Genomic DNA, 17705 nt, shown 5'->3' with positions numbered 1-17705 from the left:
ACTTCCTGACTCAATTTATGTTAAGGACTAACTGCATTCTACCAGATACCACATTTTTTGTTTCCATTATCCCTCTGATGGTAAATCCAGCTATTATTAGGGCTGAATTAATCTAAGAACCTAATGGGATGCCTTCTTTGTGCTCAGTTCTCTGAATGCTGAGATAAACAAGAAAACAATGCCATCCTCAAGGAGCTCCGAAATTATTAACAGCCACCCACCCAGGTGAATGACTAAAATAACAGAGAAGGAAAAACCAAGGGTGATGAGAATGTAAAGCAACTGGAGCCCTCATTCACTGCCTGTAGGGTTGAAAACAGGTGCAACCACTCTGGATATCTCTTTGGCAATACTTAGTCAAGATGAACTTATACACACCCTAAGACCCAGCAATTCCACTCGTAAGTATATACCCAGGTGTAGGTATAAATGTTTCTTCAAAAGATCTGCACGAGAATGCTCATAATAGCGCTATTCCTAATGGCCCCAAACAGCCTAAGCACCCATCAAGATTAGATATACTGCATAATCACATAATTCAAAAATATACCACCATGAGGTGAATGAATTAAAATGAAATGCAGTAATTACGGATGCATTTTACAAGCCTAACATTGGGTAAAGGATGCCAGGCGTAAGAGAGTACAACACAGTGTCATTTCATTTTACCAAGTACAAGGAAAGCAAAATCTATGCTCTTGGAAGTCAGGAGAGTGGTTAACTTTGGTGGAGAGTAGAAGCTGGAAAGGGACATGAGGCAAGCTGATTTCTGGGCTATTTTTTTTTTATTTTAAGGCATTTACACAGGAGCATGTTCAGTTTCTGAAAATTCAATGAGTTTTTCAATTGCACACAACTTATGACATGCATACTTTTCTGTTTATATTATAACACACTGCACTATATTAATGCTTTATTAATATTCATATTATTAATACATATAGCAATGTATTAACATCATTTCTATAGTACATGAACAGACAGTAAGTGATTTTAATAAGTTAATGAAAATAAAATTACAACAACGAAATATAAATTAGTGGGAGACCCCAAATCTAGTTCCATCATTTATTAATGCAGAATCAGTTTGCTTTTTCCTGGGATTTCCGCAGCTTCCAACGAAAACTGTCAAAGTCCTCTATAGCCAACGACAGACATGAATATACAAAGGTTCCTGGAAGCAAAAATAGGTAGGAAATGTCAGAATCCTATTGCACTTCTTGCCTTCCCTTTTAAAGAACCTTGAGGACCCCAAACTGAAATTTCTCCCTTTCTATCTTACATGCTCTAAAATCACAGTCTCAAAATGCATCGTTTCAGAGAGAGATGAGGAGCACCAGCAGGGGCCATTTCTAATTCCTCACGGCGACTGTCTGTGCAGGATGCCAAGGGATAAAAGCAGTGATGAGAGCATTCTTTCCACAATTTCATATTCATGGAATTTGTTGTTACTTAACTTTTCACAAATCATTAGGCTGAAGTACCTCTCCATTCCCTGCCCCCCCCCCCCCCAAACAGTGTCATTTGACCTGGTATCCAGCTTAATATACAGCCTCTGCTTTTGAATAGATTTCCTCACAAGTGGCAAGCTCTAATAGGGTCGTGTCGAGAGGCAACCCTACTGCATGCTACCTATTGCACGTTAACGCGATGAGGGTAATTTCAGATGGCAGTCAATCAAAAAATCTTCAAGTTTTATTGGTGAGGTTGGGAGCTTTCTCATGTTCTGATGAGGTTTACTGCCGCTCGACTTAGAGACTTTAAACTACGATTTCAGAGGATGGAATGTTTTTTAAACTGTGCACGTACTCAATGGCTCAGGTTGCCTTACAGATGAGATAGCTCCTTGTGTTTTTAGAATATTGAATTCAAATTCATGTTCTTCATCCCAACAAGGAGAATAGACCACTTGCTATTTAATCACCAACGTGCGTGATCTCTAAATGTTTGAGAGAATTTAATGTTAAATCACGAAGATCAAAATATGCCTCTTGGTGGTAAACAGCAGACTCCTGGATTGTTGTTTAAGATATGCTCCCTTGATTAGTTGCTGCATACTCTCATTTTTCAAGGTAGAGCTGCTTCGGTAAGAAATGAGTCCCAGAATTTTGGGGGCTGGGATGAAATTGCTTGCTATTTCCAATCTATCGGAAGTTAGTTCAAAAGGATTCTGGGTAAAGCCCAGGGATAATGGGAAAAGATGCTGAAATAAAGTAAACCATGATGCCACGGTTAAGAGAGGGGGGATAATGGCACATATTTGCCCTCTCTGAGATAATTATAAAGCCCAACCAAGCACCAGTTATTGTGTTTCAAGAAATTCATGACCCTGAGTGGTATAGAAAAAAGCAAAAAGTTAAACAGCTGGGACGAGGTCATTATTATGTTACCATGCATTTTAGAGATTGGAACCCTCTGAGAACTATGTGTCCTTTGGATCAAAGTAGAGTGAGACAATTAGGGTATTAGATTTAGTCTCATCATATCTTTATCTCTTGAGTGTATCCAACACTGAGCCAGGATGAGAATCACTGTTAAAATCCAGATTTCCAATGGTCTTGCTTCTACAATGTCAATCTCTCTTGAGAAAGAAAGAAAAAAAAAGTGGTGGCATCACACAACCCCCAGAACCATTTCAATCTCTATTGGATTCCTAGTAGAGTTTTTATGTTTCCTGAATATTCTGCCAGCTTTACATTCCCTGCCTGTCAGCAAATCCATAAATAGTTAAGACGTGGCTCATCTTTACTTTCAACATTATTCTTCAGACATCCTAAAAATATTTATTTTTCTGATTTTTTATTGTAAAATATTTCTAATTCAATTGTTAAAAGCTGAGTATACAGGGAGAGGAGGTTTGGCATTTCCCTTATTTCCAACAAACAACATACTTATCATTTTGGTACTTGCCTTTCCAGTCTTCTTTTGTATGCACATATAATTTTATATGACAATAATTACATAAATTACATAAAATTGTATCCAATATTCAGAAATATATTTAAGGACATTTTTAGACTGTGCAATAATCTGGAAGCTTAAAAATACTGAAATCCCAAAAATGCTCTCTCAATGTTTAGGCTTGGTATTATAATATACAGAAATGCTTGGTCGTCACTGAGCCTGTGGTCACTGGCTAACATGTCTTGGCACAAAACAACTCCATGGACCTTTCCCTGTCTTTGAAATTCAGGAGGCACTTGGATACTAGAACTAAGAAGTTCTAAAAAGCAAAGTCAAATAAATGCAAGACAGCCTTGCCCTCTATTCATCTGACTCACTTCCCTCTTTTCTACAACAGGAAAAATAACACCAGACCAGTAATATCCCATTTTTCTTTCATGGGGATTTTATTCATTCCTGAGTTCTGATCATATACTGTTCTGGAATGTCCAATTTGCCTTTCCTCTGACCTTGATCTACTCCAGTTCCTTTCTTTTTTCTAACTTGCCTATACTTCCCCCAGAAAGCCCTAAATCACCCAGAATAAAAGATGGCAAGAGCACAAGAAAGGAGAGATAAAGGAAAAACAAGGCAGGAGAAATTATCAGTATTGAGAGATTCCAACCCAGAATTTTTTGAATCCTGGGAAAACCTTTATGTTCAAGAATAAAAATACACCCATTTATTTAATGAAGTCTGGTGTAAATGGAAAGGGAATCTATATCCTCAAAAAACTGGACTGAGCCAGCAGCTCATTTTCTCACTTGTGCTTTTTAATTGAAAATTATTATTAGTGTCACTTGATTTACTTTTACTGTTCATCACCAACATCATGAAAAAGCTCAGATTTGAGCAGTTAATGGACATAATTGGAGAATAGTTTCAGTCTTCTTTTAATGTTGCTTGTACTCTATTAAGCAAGTAGTGGTATTGTGAAATATTGGAGTCATTCACCGCTGTTTGTTTAATAGACCATGCCTCCATTTTGTTTAACTGTTTATGCAGAACATTTTGACTCTCAGAGAGAAGAGATTTTCACAAATGCTATTAAAAATGCTTTATGAGGAGCGGTTATGTGGAGCTGTCAAACCAAAGTTTGGCTTGGAGAGGCAGTTAAGGATTCCTTGAAGAGACTGAAATACATTGTTGCCATCACCCAAAACATGGTAATAGTCTCTGGATGGAAATCCCTTAATGAGATGAATTTTTACATAATTAAGCCTATTTGTCTAATGGAAATAAAGAAAATTTGCTCAAGGTGAAGAAAATAGGAGTTTTTCAAAAGGATACGTGATGAGTTAAATAAAGCCCAAACCTTAATTGAACATATTCCTCAGGCTAAGAATGTTTCCCCAGAAGAAAGGGACTCAAGTTCTGAGACCTGTGATGTTCAATGCTTTGTAAAATATCCTGGCCCTGGGATGAACAGAGAGCATGTAATATGTACAGTATCACTGAGAAGGAAAGATTATGATGCACTCTGGGTAAAGGTCATCAATCTATCCTTGGACATTAAGCACCCATTACTGTGATACTCAAACACATGGCATAACAAAGTTCAAATACATTCTTCCTCAGATTGCTTCTCTTCAAAGCACAATTCACATTTATAATTACCCATTCATTATTTGCAGGTATTTTACACACTGTATGTTTCAGTGTAAAAACTACATGAAAGCTCAAAGTACCTAGAAGCTTCCTCAATCTGAGTCTCCACATCTTCTTCTGCAAAGCCAGGAAGTAGATATCATGACCAACATGATGAACTCTTGAGGTCAGTGGATTAGTCCCAGATCTCATAGTGAGCCCGTGACAGAATGGAGTTTGCCTCAAATGTCACTTTTCTCCTGTCAAACTTTGTACAAGTAGGAACCTGCAGTGATAGCTTTGGTGAAATGGTGGATTGCATTTCTCTTGGCATGGATCTCCTACATACTGCAAGACAGTGATTCCCCTCCCTCCTTTCCCCATTGTGCATATGATAAAAGAGAACTGTATTATCTTATTATCTTCCTATAATGCATTACATATTTTCTCATATTTTTACCTCACTTAATCTTCTAAACATCCCTATGAGGTAGAAACTATGATCTCCATTGTGATGGTCAATTTTATGTATCAAGGTAGCTAGGTTATATTGTCTACTTGCTTAATAAAATATTCTCTTAGTTGTTGCTGTGGAGATATTTTGTAGACACAATCAGCATCCTCAATCAACTGACCTTAAGTAAAGGAGGTCCTCCATAATGTGGGTGGGCCTCACCCAATCAGTTGTAGTCTTTTATCAGTGAGAACTGAGGGTTCCAAAGGTGAAGAGAATTTCTGCCATCAACACCTACCAGAATTCCCAGCCTGCCAACTTCCCCTAAGGAATTTAGACTCAAGACTTCAACATCGTCTATATTGGAATTTCTAGCCTACAACCTGTCCTGTGGAATTCAGACTTACCAGGCCCCACAATTATGTAAGCCACTTATTTATAGTAAATCTCTTAATAGACATATTATATATGTACATGCACATATATCCTATTGGTTGTGTTTCTCTGGAAAAGCCTGACTGATATACCTACCTGATAAGTGAACTAACTGAGGCTAAAGTTTAGAACCATCTAATTCGATAAAAATTACTGGGTAAGAATTGAAATACAGATTTGCCTAATGCCAAAACCTGTGCTTTTTCACCAGACTATGGAAAGATATTTGATATCTTCCCTTTCCCAAAGAAGATATTATAATACTCTCAGAATTACTCATGGTGGATATCACACTGTATGGAAAGTTCCTAGGAGGTGGTTTGCACACTAGATGTTAAGCCTTAGGACACATTCATTCTTCCTAGGATGAAAACTTCTCTGTTAGTTTGTGTCAGGATTTGAGGGTTCTACTTATAAAAATCATATTCCCCCTCTTCTAAATGTTCTAACCAATGACTGAAGATTAAAATATAGCATCAGCTTTATTATCCTGTTGTGGACTTTGCAGGTTGCCTATCCATCATCCATTCTTCTCTTCCTTCTTTCTAACAGAACTCCAGTCTGTCCTGTTTGTACTGCCTCCGAGGGAGAACTGGACCCACTCCACTCGAGGGGTGGGTCTAAGTGGTCTGTTTTTCCATCCCTTGCCCATGATCGGTTAAGGAATGTTCATGTAATATGATGAAGGTCATTGAGATCCCACTATTAAAAGGATTATTTTCTACTTTATAAGCAAAGGCAGGAGAACAGGTCAGACACACTTGATCTCCCTGCTCCATGCTTCATCAGGACATTGACAGTAAATACTGGGCACTGGGCACACTCAATCTATATAGCTAACTATAAGCACATGATGGGGGTGGGGGGAGAGAAAGAGTTTAGATTTATCAACAAGACTCAGTCACTCTCTAAGTGCTTTTCTTCCAAAGACAATGCCTTTGAATTGGTGACTATTGCCTCCATGATATGCTCTGAATAGGAATTAGACCCCCCTGAAAAATTTAAATCCCTTTCCTTCACAAACGATGGGCCTTTTACTGAGATCCATAGTCTCCACATCAACTGGTCTTATGGTCCTCCATTAAGCCTTCCATAGTATGCAATTATTGAAACTGAAACCAGTTTCCCACCTTGTGGTTCTGGAATAGATGCTATTGGTGCCCTACTCAAGTTCACCCTATCTGGCCAGTACACACATTGTATTAGCTAGGGTTCTCTAGAGAAGCAGAATCAGCAGAAGATATCTGTAAATATAAAATTTATGAAAGTGTCTCAGGTAACCATGGGGATGTAGAGTCCAAGATCTTTAGGGCAGGCCACAAGCTGGCAGCTTCAATGAAGATCCTCACTGAATTCTCAGGAGAGCCTGGTTGGGCAACTGTGGGGATGTAAGAATCCAAGATCTGTAGGGAGGGCTATGAGCTGGCAACTGCAATGAAGGTCCTCAAGAGTGATTGTTTCTTCTGAATCTTCCTTAAAAGCCTTCCAATGATTAGATTAAGTGTCATTCGTTACAGAAGACACTTCCTTAACTGATTGCAAATGCAATCAGCTATGGATGCCGCCCACATGATCATGATTTAAGTCCATGAAACATCCTCATAGCAACATACATGCCAGTTTTTGCCCAACCAGACAACCAAGCATGACCACCTGGCCAAGTTGACACATGAACCTGACCATGACACCCATTCTCCCTGCTGTTGTGAATGTTAGCTGAAACAACTCACAAACTTGGTCTTAGAATTGGCCTCCACCAAAAGGAGCTACTCCCCACCAGAACATGCCTGATATGTTTCACCCTCTCCAAGGAAAGACTGTCTCTGGGGTACATATAACTGCCCCATTCTTCAAGAAGAGATCACTCTGGTTTTGTAGTCCTCAGCTCCCTGTGGGAGACTGAGGCAAGACATCAACTCAAACCACTTCTCTGCCATGATTCTTCCCTTTCCTTGCTGCTTGGCTCACTCCTTTACAGGTTTCTCCCGAGAACAGGCCCTCATAAGCCATTTGCAAAGGTAATTCTGTCTCAGGCTCTGCTTCAAGGAAACCTAACCTAAAGTGAGAATGGGCTCTGCCTTCCAGATAGCTGGGGTTATTATATCCCACTATTTATTAACTGTGGGACTTCGGGAAAATTAACTGCTCTAAACTTCAATTTCCCCATTTTTAAATACAGGTAATACTGGGAACTACCTTATAGAATTACTGAAAGGCTAGTAATAACTTTGGTACTATTTTGAACTGTGGTACCCAATGGAAAGAGCTTCTGTCAGTGCCTGACAAATAGTAAGGACTTTATATATTTGCTGGTACTTGTTTTATTACCATCATCATTATAATAATTCCAACAGGATAAAAAGCATGCACTAGTCTTCTGGAGATACAATTTTGTCAGCCCTACTCAGCCAGGCTGCTGGTTGTAGAGAGAAAACACATTTAGGAGAGCAGGCTATACAGTGATGGCAGCTGAGGGACTGCAATAAAATGGGAATAAACAGAATTACGTATCTTGAGAAACTTCTAGAAATCCTAATTCCACTCATTCAAATCAATTTAACAGACATTTATGAAATGCTATGTGCTAGGAATTGTGGTAGCTTCTGGACATCCAAGAAGCATTACCAACATCTCTCTTTGTCAAGTGGACATTAAAGGGTAGGGGCAGAGTTTTCATTTTGATGAAACAATAAAGCAATTCCCTCAAGTGTTGGATGCATACACGTAGAAATGCTGGTTGTTAAGTCATTGTACATTTAAAAGTCTCAGATAATTGTCTAGGAGGTGAAGTAAACAGGCTTGAAGGTAAATCTACTTGTAATATAATTGTTAGTTATATAAGCTTTTAATGGATTTCTATAAGCACTAATACTTATAAAAATTTTGCTTTTAGCAAATTAGGTATCATTTGAACACACTGGCTGATGATGCTTAATAAGGATTAGAATTACATTTTGCTTGTTATATAAGTAAATATCTTGTTACATGCCTGTTTAATGTTTGCAAAAACCATTCCAAACAATCTCTTTAGAAAAAGACTCTAATTACGCATTTATCATTAAAATTACAGTGAGCTAATTGCCTTGGAGATATCTTTATCTCTCTTACAGCTTGCTTAATCCTAATGCATGTTTTCAATAATCATTTGTTATTTAATTAGCTAATTAACAAACAATACCTGTCCAATGGAAAACCGTAAATTAAACACTTGAGGCTGTTTAATTGAATGCTCGATAACCCAATATAGTCCTTAATACTAGAACTTTTAAATGTCGCAGATATTCTATTGAATTGCATATTAGTTTGCTCCTGTTATCTTTGGGGTTTAATTGGTAGGAAAAGGGCAGCTGATAATATACAAGGAGTAGCCAGCACAGCAGGCCCTGATGGAACAAAATATATATTAATAGCTGCTAAGCAACAGCCAAATTTGTCCACCCATACTGGCCAGCAACAAAGGCAGGGCTATTCATTTAGAATACAAATGCCCTCCACCCATGAAATAAAAAAACACAGTTTGGAAGATAAGCCCAAATAGGTCAGAAAATCAATAGTCTCTGATGCACAGCTGTAAAGTAGATGCTTTGATATTCTATGTCCCTCATGCAAGGTGTTGCACTGAATGCCTGCCTGGAAGGAAGAGTTTTCTTCTATGGGTGTTATATTTGGAAATTTTGGAGAATATTCCTCTGTGCCATTTTGCCTCATATTAGTTTCCAATTTTCCGATCTGGCCCACTATTTAACTAACGCTTACTAGAAAGAACTTTCTAAAATGCAGATCTAACTATTGACTTCCCTTTAATGGTTTCCTATCATGGTCTCAGGTTCACTGCTTTCTAACTTTTGCATTTGCAATCCAAATTCTAATCCTTGCTTTCCCACTGATTTTTCGACATCTCCAGCCAGCTCTTCCTGCACTTTATGCTCCATTAATACTTAACTACATTTCATTACCTGAGGTTTTCATGCTTATCTACTTCGTACATGATTCACCCCTCTCTCTGGATGTCCTATTCCTCCTTTGAGGTTACATCCTTCAAAGAATTACCTTACTGTAGTCAGACTTAAACCATATTTTTCCATGCTTCTTAATATTGACTTTATTACATAGTGCCTATCGAATTGTATTGTAACTGTTTGCATGTCTGTCTCCCAAGTTAGACCACAGACATTAGAATTGAATGGCTAAAAACACAGACCACAGGGTTTAGCAAATATAGGTTCAAATTCCTGCTTCACCACTAACAGGCACGTAAACTTAGAGGCAAAATATTTAATTTCTCCTTAGCTTCAGCTTTTGCATCTATAAAATGGGAAGAATAATTGTACTTCCCTCATAGTGTGAGAATTATATGGCATAATGAATGAAAAGTATCAAGAACAATGCCTGACATATGATAAATGCTAAATCATTGAGTCCATTTTAATGTTGGTGTGTACATTTAATATTGTATTTCTTGTGCCTAATAAGATTTATGGCACATCGCATGCACTCAATAAATATTGCTAAATAACTGATATGTGAGTAACTGCATGAATTAATAAATGGATTGATACTTGGAGCTCAGAAATACTTAGGAATAGTATAGAAGTTTATATATACATATATGTGTTGTGAAGGGATCAGAATTTTTCCATGTGAACACATAACAAGATCCAAGTCTAACATAAAGTAAATCAATAGAGAGGGAGAGGTGGACTCAACATTTTAAAATAGTATATGTTTAAAATCAAACGTTCTTCCCAAGTTTATTTTTAATTCACGTGTTTAAGTAGATACTGAACAATAAAATTGTTTGGGTTCTATGGGGTTTTAGGGCTGAATTTAATGACACCAAGTGTCCCTTACAGTCTTATGTTTTTATGAATTGTGAGTCCATTTTAAGTTCCATGTCTCACAATACTGCATGTGGTACTCTTCCATTGGATGTGATATCATTCATTCATCCCCCTACTATTCAGTGTCCAAATGTCTTAAAACTTTACTAAAGTTCCAAGAAAATTCTTTTTTAAGTTTCCTTAGTGCCTCATTTCAATGAGTAGCAATCACAGTGACATGAAAGTTATACTTCCCTTGCATTGTCCACAGATAAAAAACCCTTGGGGTGAATTTAGCTTTCTCGACTTAATAGAAACAATCACCAAAAATGGTGCATACCAAGATATTTACTTTGGATTCACCTCTTTGCTGCAAAATATTTTCAATGTCTGTTTTCACATTTTTATATTGTTGGTTTGTTTTTGTTTTTGTTTTGCATTATTGGGCTTTTTCCACCCCTCACCTCACAATAAATGAAATTCATCATCTCCCAAGTTTGAAACAACAATAATTCGATGTAGCTGCTCCTGGTTATGCAGAAGCATTGACCAGTGGCTCAGAAAAATGTATCTTTTGAAAATGTTGCAGTTGTACAGTGCTATACAAAGTAAGTGAAGATCATCCACCCATCTAGTAAGTTTTAGGGCAGATGGGACTCTGAGAACCATAAAGGATTCCTTTAGGAAGGGATCCTGCCAAGAAACACTTCCCTAATCTGACCCTCACTACTCTTTAGTTAACTATAACCACGTATAAGATAAATGCTAAAGTCATCAACTTTCAAGAAGGAAGAAGTTGTAGTTTCTCTCCCTCCCTATAGCTCAACACTCCTGTATAAAAGTAAAAGCCGCATAGTCTGACCTTATTTCAAATTAACATTAAAGCTCCAAAGTTTTGCTACAAATATTTGTAATTTACCTGCCAGAAATTGTGAAAGACATCATTATGATTCCAATCAAAGAATTTTCTTTTGCTTGTGTTTAGAATGGTTTTTCCAAGTTTCAGTAATGCTTTTGTTAAATCACATGGGGTGAGAAATAATAATAGGATATCGTTTAACTGCATGTGTCATAGTGACAGGAGTTACAATACTCCATTTAAAACACAACAGTTTCTCACCGGCTACCAAGTTGGGTTGATTGCCCTCATTATGTCCACAGTCTGCATTCCCCCTTGCCTGCCCCACCCTCTCCAGTACCCCAGCTCCACTAAGTGTTGCAATCCTCTACTTCAATTAGCTGAGAACTTTTCATTCTTAAGCATCGCTGCACCCTGAAATTGTTGGTATTATTTCAAACGCCAAGAGGCTGGACAGTATTCAGAAAACTTACATTGAAAGCTATTTTTTTAAAATAATTTAGCATAAGGATCACAGCCTTTTCACCAAGGTAGCAATTAAGTCATCACTGCTTCTGGCCGTATAAAAATTGATCAGGCCTGTTTTGATCACCCAAACCTACCAAACGGCTTTCCTGTACAGTCTGACACCAAAGTCAAAAATCACACAGGGAAAACTAATATCAGGAAAAAAGAAAAGGTCATTAAATTAAACTCTTATTCTTTAATATGTGCCGCTGATATTAAATCTGCAGAAAATGGCCAGGCAGTTAAAGTTTCAGGTCCCTGTGTAATTATCATTGCTAAAGAAATCTGTCCAATCAGACATATTTTTTCCATTCAACCAGGATGAAAACACACTAATGTGTACTTCAGAGACGTTTCATTTTTCAGGACAGCTCAGATGGCAAGACCTTTCTTCGCCTTGTTTGAAAAATCCTTAATTTGCTTATGAACAATATTTTCACACGCCAGATTTTTTGACATGTCACATCTTCCATCCCCAGCCCTTTGCCCCTCCTCCTGCTCTCCTGCTCTCCCATGGATGTCTCTGTCCTATTATATAACAAACTTTCCCTGGAAAACCCGCTTATTATCCCAGCAGGTATTTTGCTTGTTTTATTCCATGGTTGTAGCTCTCTGTTTTTAAAATTCTTGTGGCTTGTAAGCAGCAAAGAATGTCAGCTGTGGCAGGCCTGGAACCTGGCTCTCATGCTCGGGTAAGTTCCAGAGATAGCTCCAACTCTGCTTTGACATTTACAAATACTCAATTCTCCTGCAGTGTTAGTGTGGTCAAGGGGGGCCCTGGGCACTGGCTGCAGTGGGTTTAGAGCAGTTAAGGCCTCACATTGTAACACTGAGAAAGTTGAGTGGGCCTACCTTGCTTGAGAACATTGAAAAGAATAGCAGCTACCTGTTGGTTGAATGCCATCCATTTGCCTGGAATTGTGGCTGTTTTACCTTTATATTATCTTTTGATCGCTTTTGCAACTCTGCAAAGTACATAATATCGTCCTCATTTTTCACATGGGAAACATGCTCAGAGGTGAAAAGTCACTTCTCCAACTACACCAAAGCAGGGCAAAGTGACTTCTACAATAGGGCAAACCAGTGCTTCTCAAATTCTGATGAGCCTACGAGTCACCCGTTGTGAAAGGCAGATTCCGAAGATTTGGAGTGGGGTCTGAGCTTTTACTTTTCTAACAAGCTCCATAATAATGCCTGGCTGCCAGTCTCTGGACACCACTTTGAGTAGCAAGCATAAAGGTATTGTAAGAAAGGGAAGTGTTTAGTGGTAAATGCAAGGAGACCCATTGAGGGACGTGGCTCAGTGGTCCTAAAGGCATGTAAAATCTCAAATCTATGATGCCTAACAGGGTATGGGCAGTTTGTCCTGGAACTCAAGCCAGCATCCATGCCCAGAAGGCATCTCACTCTGCTAGCAAGTTCCTTGCGGAAATGGCAAATGCACATTTTTCTAGCCAGAATTTGAGATTTTCTTCCTCCTATTTTTTTGTCCCAGAGAATGCCTTACAAATGCCTTTTCTCTTTACAAATAATTGACTTTTTTTTAAAGTAGTTGTTATATGAAGAAGTTATTAGAGAGAGCACTACCCTTGAATTCAAAAGACCTGGATCTCAGTCTTATTTAGGACATGAGCTAGTGTAATTATGTAAAAGCACTAGGTCTCTCTAAAACTCAGTTTCTTTATTTGTAAAGAACTACACTGATTTCATTCAGTGATGGATTTGTGGACACTTTTTAAATTATCCAAAATAACTAACCAAATAACTAAAACTAGACCATGCTGGTACAACCACCTTGTGAAAAATAATTCAGTAATATCTATTAATGTTAAACTGATACTTATACTATGCCCCAAGAATTCCTCCCCTCCATATATTCCCAAGAGGAATGAGTGCATATGTCCACCAAAAAAATTATTCAAGAATCTCCATAGATGCTTCCGTCATAGTAAGCAAAAGATGGAAACAACCCAATGTTGTATTTGAACGGGTAAAAAAAATGCCACATAGTCATATCAATTCAACACAACAGTAAAATAGAACACACTACTGTGAAATGCAGCAACTTGGATGAATTTCAGCCACATAAAATTAAGCCAAAAAAAAGAACTGACTCAAAATAATTCCTATTATGGTTTTGTGTATAGGACATTTAAGACTAATCTATGTTAAAAGAAGTCAGACTGTGTGATTGCTGAAACCTTATGACTGATACTCCCTTATCCAGTGTATGGGTAGATGAGTAATAAAAGAAAGATGATAATAATAATAATAATAATAATAAGGGTTGATAGAGGTATGGGATGTTTTGGGTTTTCTTTTTTTTCTTTCTTTTTTTTTTGGAGTACTGAAAATGTTCTAAAATTGATTGTGGTGATGAATGCATGATTGTAGGATACTGTGAGCCACTGATTGCATACTTTGGGTGGATTAAATGGTATGTGAATCTACCTGAATAAAATGGCACTGAAAGATCAAAAGAAAAAATAGAAGTCAGAATGGCACTGACCTCTAAATTGGGGGGGGGGGGGTGGTGTATGGATGGGCAAGGACACAAAGGAGACTTTTAATGTGTCAGAAATAATGTTATACTTCTTGATTCACATGGTAATTATAAAGGTTTGTACATGGGTTAAATTAAATGAGTACATATGTGACATTTATACATATTAGTGGCGTACCAAGGACAGGGCCCACACGCAGGCATTGAGGGGGATACACTGCTTGTTGAGAATTTAAAAACAATAATATCAAGAAAAGAGAGATCTTTTTACCATCACCATGTCCTGGCACTCCTAACAATGCCCAGTGATAAAATATTCCTTCTTGTTGGGGCCACACAGCTCCCCAGTGACTTACTTTTGATCTGTTATGGGGTGCTTAACTATAGGCATGTTACTTTAATAAAAAGATAAAATGAAATAAATGTGAAAAGAGAAGTCAACCATGTTTGAACTAATGATGATAGGGTGTCATGAAAGAAGAAGTATGATTTTCTCTAATTCTGTGCACCTGAAGTACAACAGAGAAAGAAAATAAATAAAATAACCCTAGCTTATAGAATGTCATGATCATTGGATGATATAATGCATGTTTTTTGTTGTTTGTTTTTGCATGGGCAGGCACTGGGTCTCCAGCATGGCAAGTGAGAACTCTGCCTGCTGAGCCACTGTGGCCCGCCCAATGCATGTTTTTGTAAATGGTAAGGCATTCATAGATGTTCAGAAAACCAGAAGGCCAGTACTGCACTGGCATTTTTCAAATATGTCATACACCAGAGTTTTCTGTTTGCTGTTGTTTATAATTATAGGTGCAATGAGCATAATTGAGAAGGAATGTGTTAGCTGCAAGATTCCAATCTGTGATTATGGCACCCTGTGCCGGTAGTTACCCTTCAGACCAGTCACTCATCACTTCCTGACTTGGCTTTTACCCACAAAGGACACATCAGGGAGAGTCTGTTTCTTCCCTCCGTCAGGTTCCTTGGCTTGTGGTCACATCACTCCAATCTTGGCCTCCGTCACCCCATGGCCCTCTCTGTGCCTGTGGTCTCTCTTCTTATAAGGACACTTGCCATTGGATTTAGGATCTGCCCAGGATGATCTCATTTCAAGATCTTTAACTTAATTACAAAGACCCTTTTCCCAAATGAGTTTACATTCACAGATTTCTGGGCCGTGGGGGGGGGGACCCCACTCAACTCAGAAGAAGTACCTTCCTCATGGAAATATTAGATGGGAATTAATATCTGTAAAAAGTGCTTAGAGGAAAGGCACAAGATGAGCAAAGTTATTTTTAAATAAATAAGTGCTATAATATATGTACCATTTTCCTTGGTATCAGCTTGTTGTGATGCTGTTCTTTCTATTCCATCCAATAAATTAATACCACTCCACATACACCACATAATTCAAGACACAGTCCTTTCTATGCAACATTTGCACTGGCCAGAGTGGACATCATGGTAACACAATTAAAACTCAGGGGGAAATAATTTATATATATATTTATTAAAGCTTTACAGAATACAGTGAAATTTGAGATGTTCAGCTGAGATGAATGCAGACCCACAAGACCATGGACAGAATTTAGGGGAGACACTGATGATAAGCCTTATGTCGCTCCCCCCACCTCCCTTCCCCACAGGTGGTTGTCTGATTGGACTGTATAAGTGCTCATTCCTATTTAACTTTAACTCTTTCTAAAACCCATCTACAAACCAAAGAATAGTTATTCCATCCTATTTCCACTTTGTCCAAACCACATACCTTAGAAGCATTCTCAGTTCCTCTCTCTCAAACTATCCTCCACATCCAACCGAGCAACAGGACCTTTCAAGTCACCCCAGAAATGCCTTGAGTCTCTGCTCTCCTTTGCCTTCTATGGGAACTTTCTTGCTTCAGTCCTTACCATTTCCCTTTTCCTAGTCTCTTCCAATTGGACCCTTCATATTTTATACCAGTGACATTCCTTGTTTGAAAAAGATCCGATTATATGATTACCCACTATAGTTCAGCTTCTTCACTCATTTGTTTATCCACTCATTCATTAAGTGAACATTTATCGAGAGCCTACTGTGTGCCAGGTATTGCACAGCTTTAGCAGTAAAAAGGCCATAGACATCGCCTCCATATCATCCTAGATCTCTCATAATCTGATTGCATTCTTCCTTTAGGTGCCCAAGCTATGGCTAAGCGTTCACTAGGCACATGGTGCCCTTGCACAACTTAGAATATTCTCTTTCCTCTGCCTAGATCTCCTTTCTATTCTGTCTTCACTGGCAACTTCCTAGTCATGCAAAGCATTCCCCAGTGACTGGGGCAGAAATCAGACTCCTGCTCTGCTCCCACTGCATCCTTGAGCAGACCTGCTAGCATGTATTATACTGCCATGATCTCGGGAGGTGGGCTGTGGGCGGCAAAAGGCCAGAGGTTGTCACCTTTTGTTGGGAGGGAGGGAAGGAAGAAGGATGGGCTGTGCTGTGCTGTCGCCATGAGCAGTGGCAGTAGTGTGATGAAAATGACTGGTGCCAGCCCCCACAGCGGATCTGGTTACAGGTGGCCATTACCCTTCCAGCCTCCTGAGGAAATTTCAGGCCAGGTAACAGGACAGTGTTCCCTAGTTTTCACTTACAGCAGGGAGTTCCTGAGGAGAAAGAGATTGGGGAAGAGGACCCCATAAGCTAGAACAGATGCAACATTCTGTAATATCAAGCAGATGTGTTCAGGGCAAAGGGAGCAATTTGAGGCCATGTCATTTCCACCAAGCAGGTGGCCATGGGTGGTACAAGCCACAGCGGCTTTCATTGGCCAAACCACACAGTGTCAATAAAGGGAACTTGTATGTTCAAAGTGTGCGATTGGGTCCCCTGAGGAACATCCAGGACTCCTTTCCATGTGGAGAAAAATGCCATAATAAAAAAACAAATCAAGTAAATCAGGAAAGAGAAGGGAAGGGAAGGGAGGGGAGGGAAGGGCAGTGGAGGGGAGGGGAGGGGAGCAGACATGCTAGCTTTGCTGAGGTCATAAGTTGTCATCACAAACCTAAATCACTTCAGGAATCCTGGCCTGGGGCACAATTCTAGACTCAGGTGACTGAAAAGTTTGAAAAGGAGAAACTAATAAGCTCCAAGCCAATAAGAAGTGCAACCCCAACCACGATGCTGAGAAACATTAATTCACCGTCTGTACACAAATCTCTCCATGCTTCCCACCCCACACCTGCAATCTTGGTCCCTTCCGGCTATCCCCCTTTCCCCAAAACCAATATAATAAAGGGGGAAAGGCACATCTTAGTTGCTTAATGCAGTTTTAGGAAAAGAAATTATTATTCCCTTAAACACAAGTTGAAGTCAGAAAACACCGTGCTAGCAATACATTCCTACAGGGTTACGGTAACAAGATGGAATGAGGGCAGGTGTTCTCTGATGTGGAAAGGGAGGGTCAAATGGACTGCCTCTGAGCCCCACCCCCCACCTCCCAAACACTCAAGGAGGAAGGTGGAAATCCGTGATACCTGCACATGCCTTGCCTAGAATGCCTGTGGCAGGAAAATGCAGGCAACTGAAGAGAACCATTTCCCGGAGGGGCAAATCCACTAG

General features: G+C 39.0%; 1 long non-coding RNA gene across 1 annotated transcript in view; it reads right to left on the bottom strand.

The window, feature by feature from the left end:
* Nucleotides 1-1117: 1117 nt before the first annotated feature.
* The window catches only part of LOC143661407 (uncharacterized), a 40761-nt gene continuing 24173 nt past the window's right edge, over nucleotides 1118-17705 (bottom strand). The window contains exon 3 of the long non-coding RNA XR_013164561.1: nucleotides 1118-1174. This is a non-coding gene — a long non-coding RNA (uncharacterized LOC143661407). The remainder of the gene's footprint in view (nucleotides 1175-17705) is intronic.

This window comes from Tamandua tetradactyla, chromosome 2 (genome assembly GCF_023851605.1).
Source record: "Tamandua tetradactyla isolate mTamTet1 chromosome 2, mTamTet1.pri, whole genome shotgun sequence".
Taxonomy (NCBI): domain Eukaryota; kingdom Metazoa; phylum Chordata; class Mammalia; order Pilosa; family Myrmecophagidae; genus Tamandua; species Tamandua tetradactyla.
The sequence above is the reverse complement of the archived record's forward strand: the minus strand, read 5'-3'. Positions and strand labels throughout refer to the sequence as shown.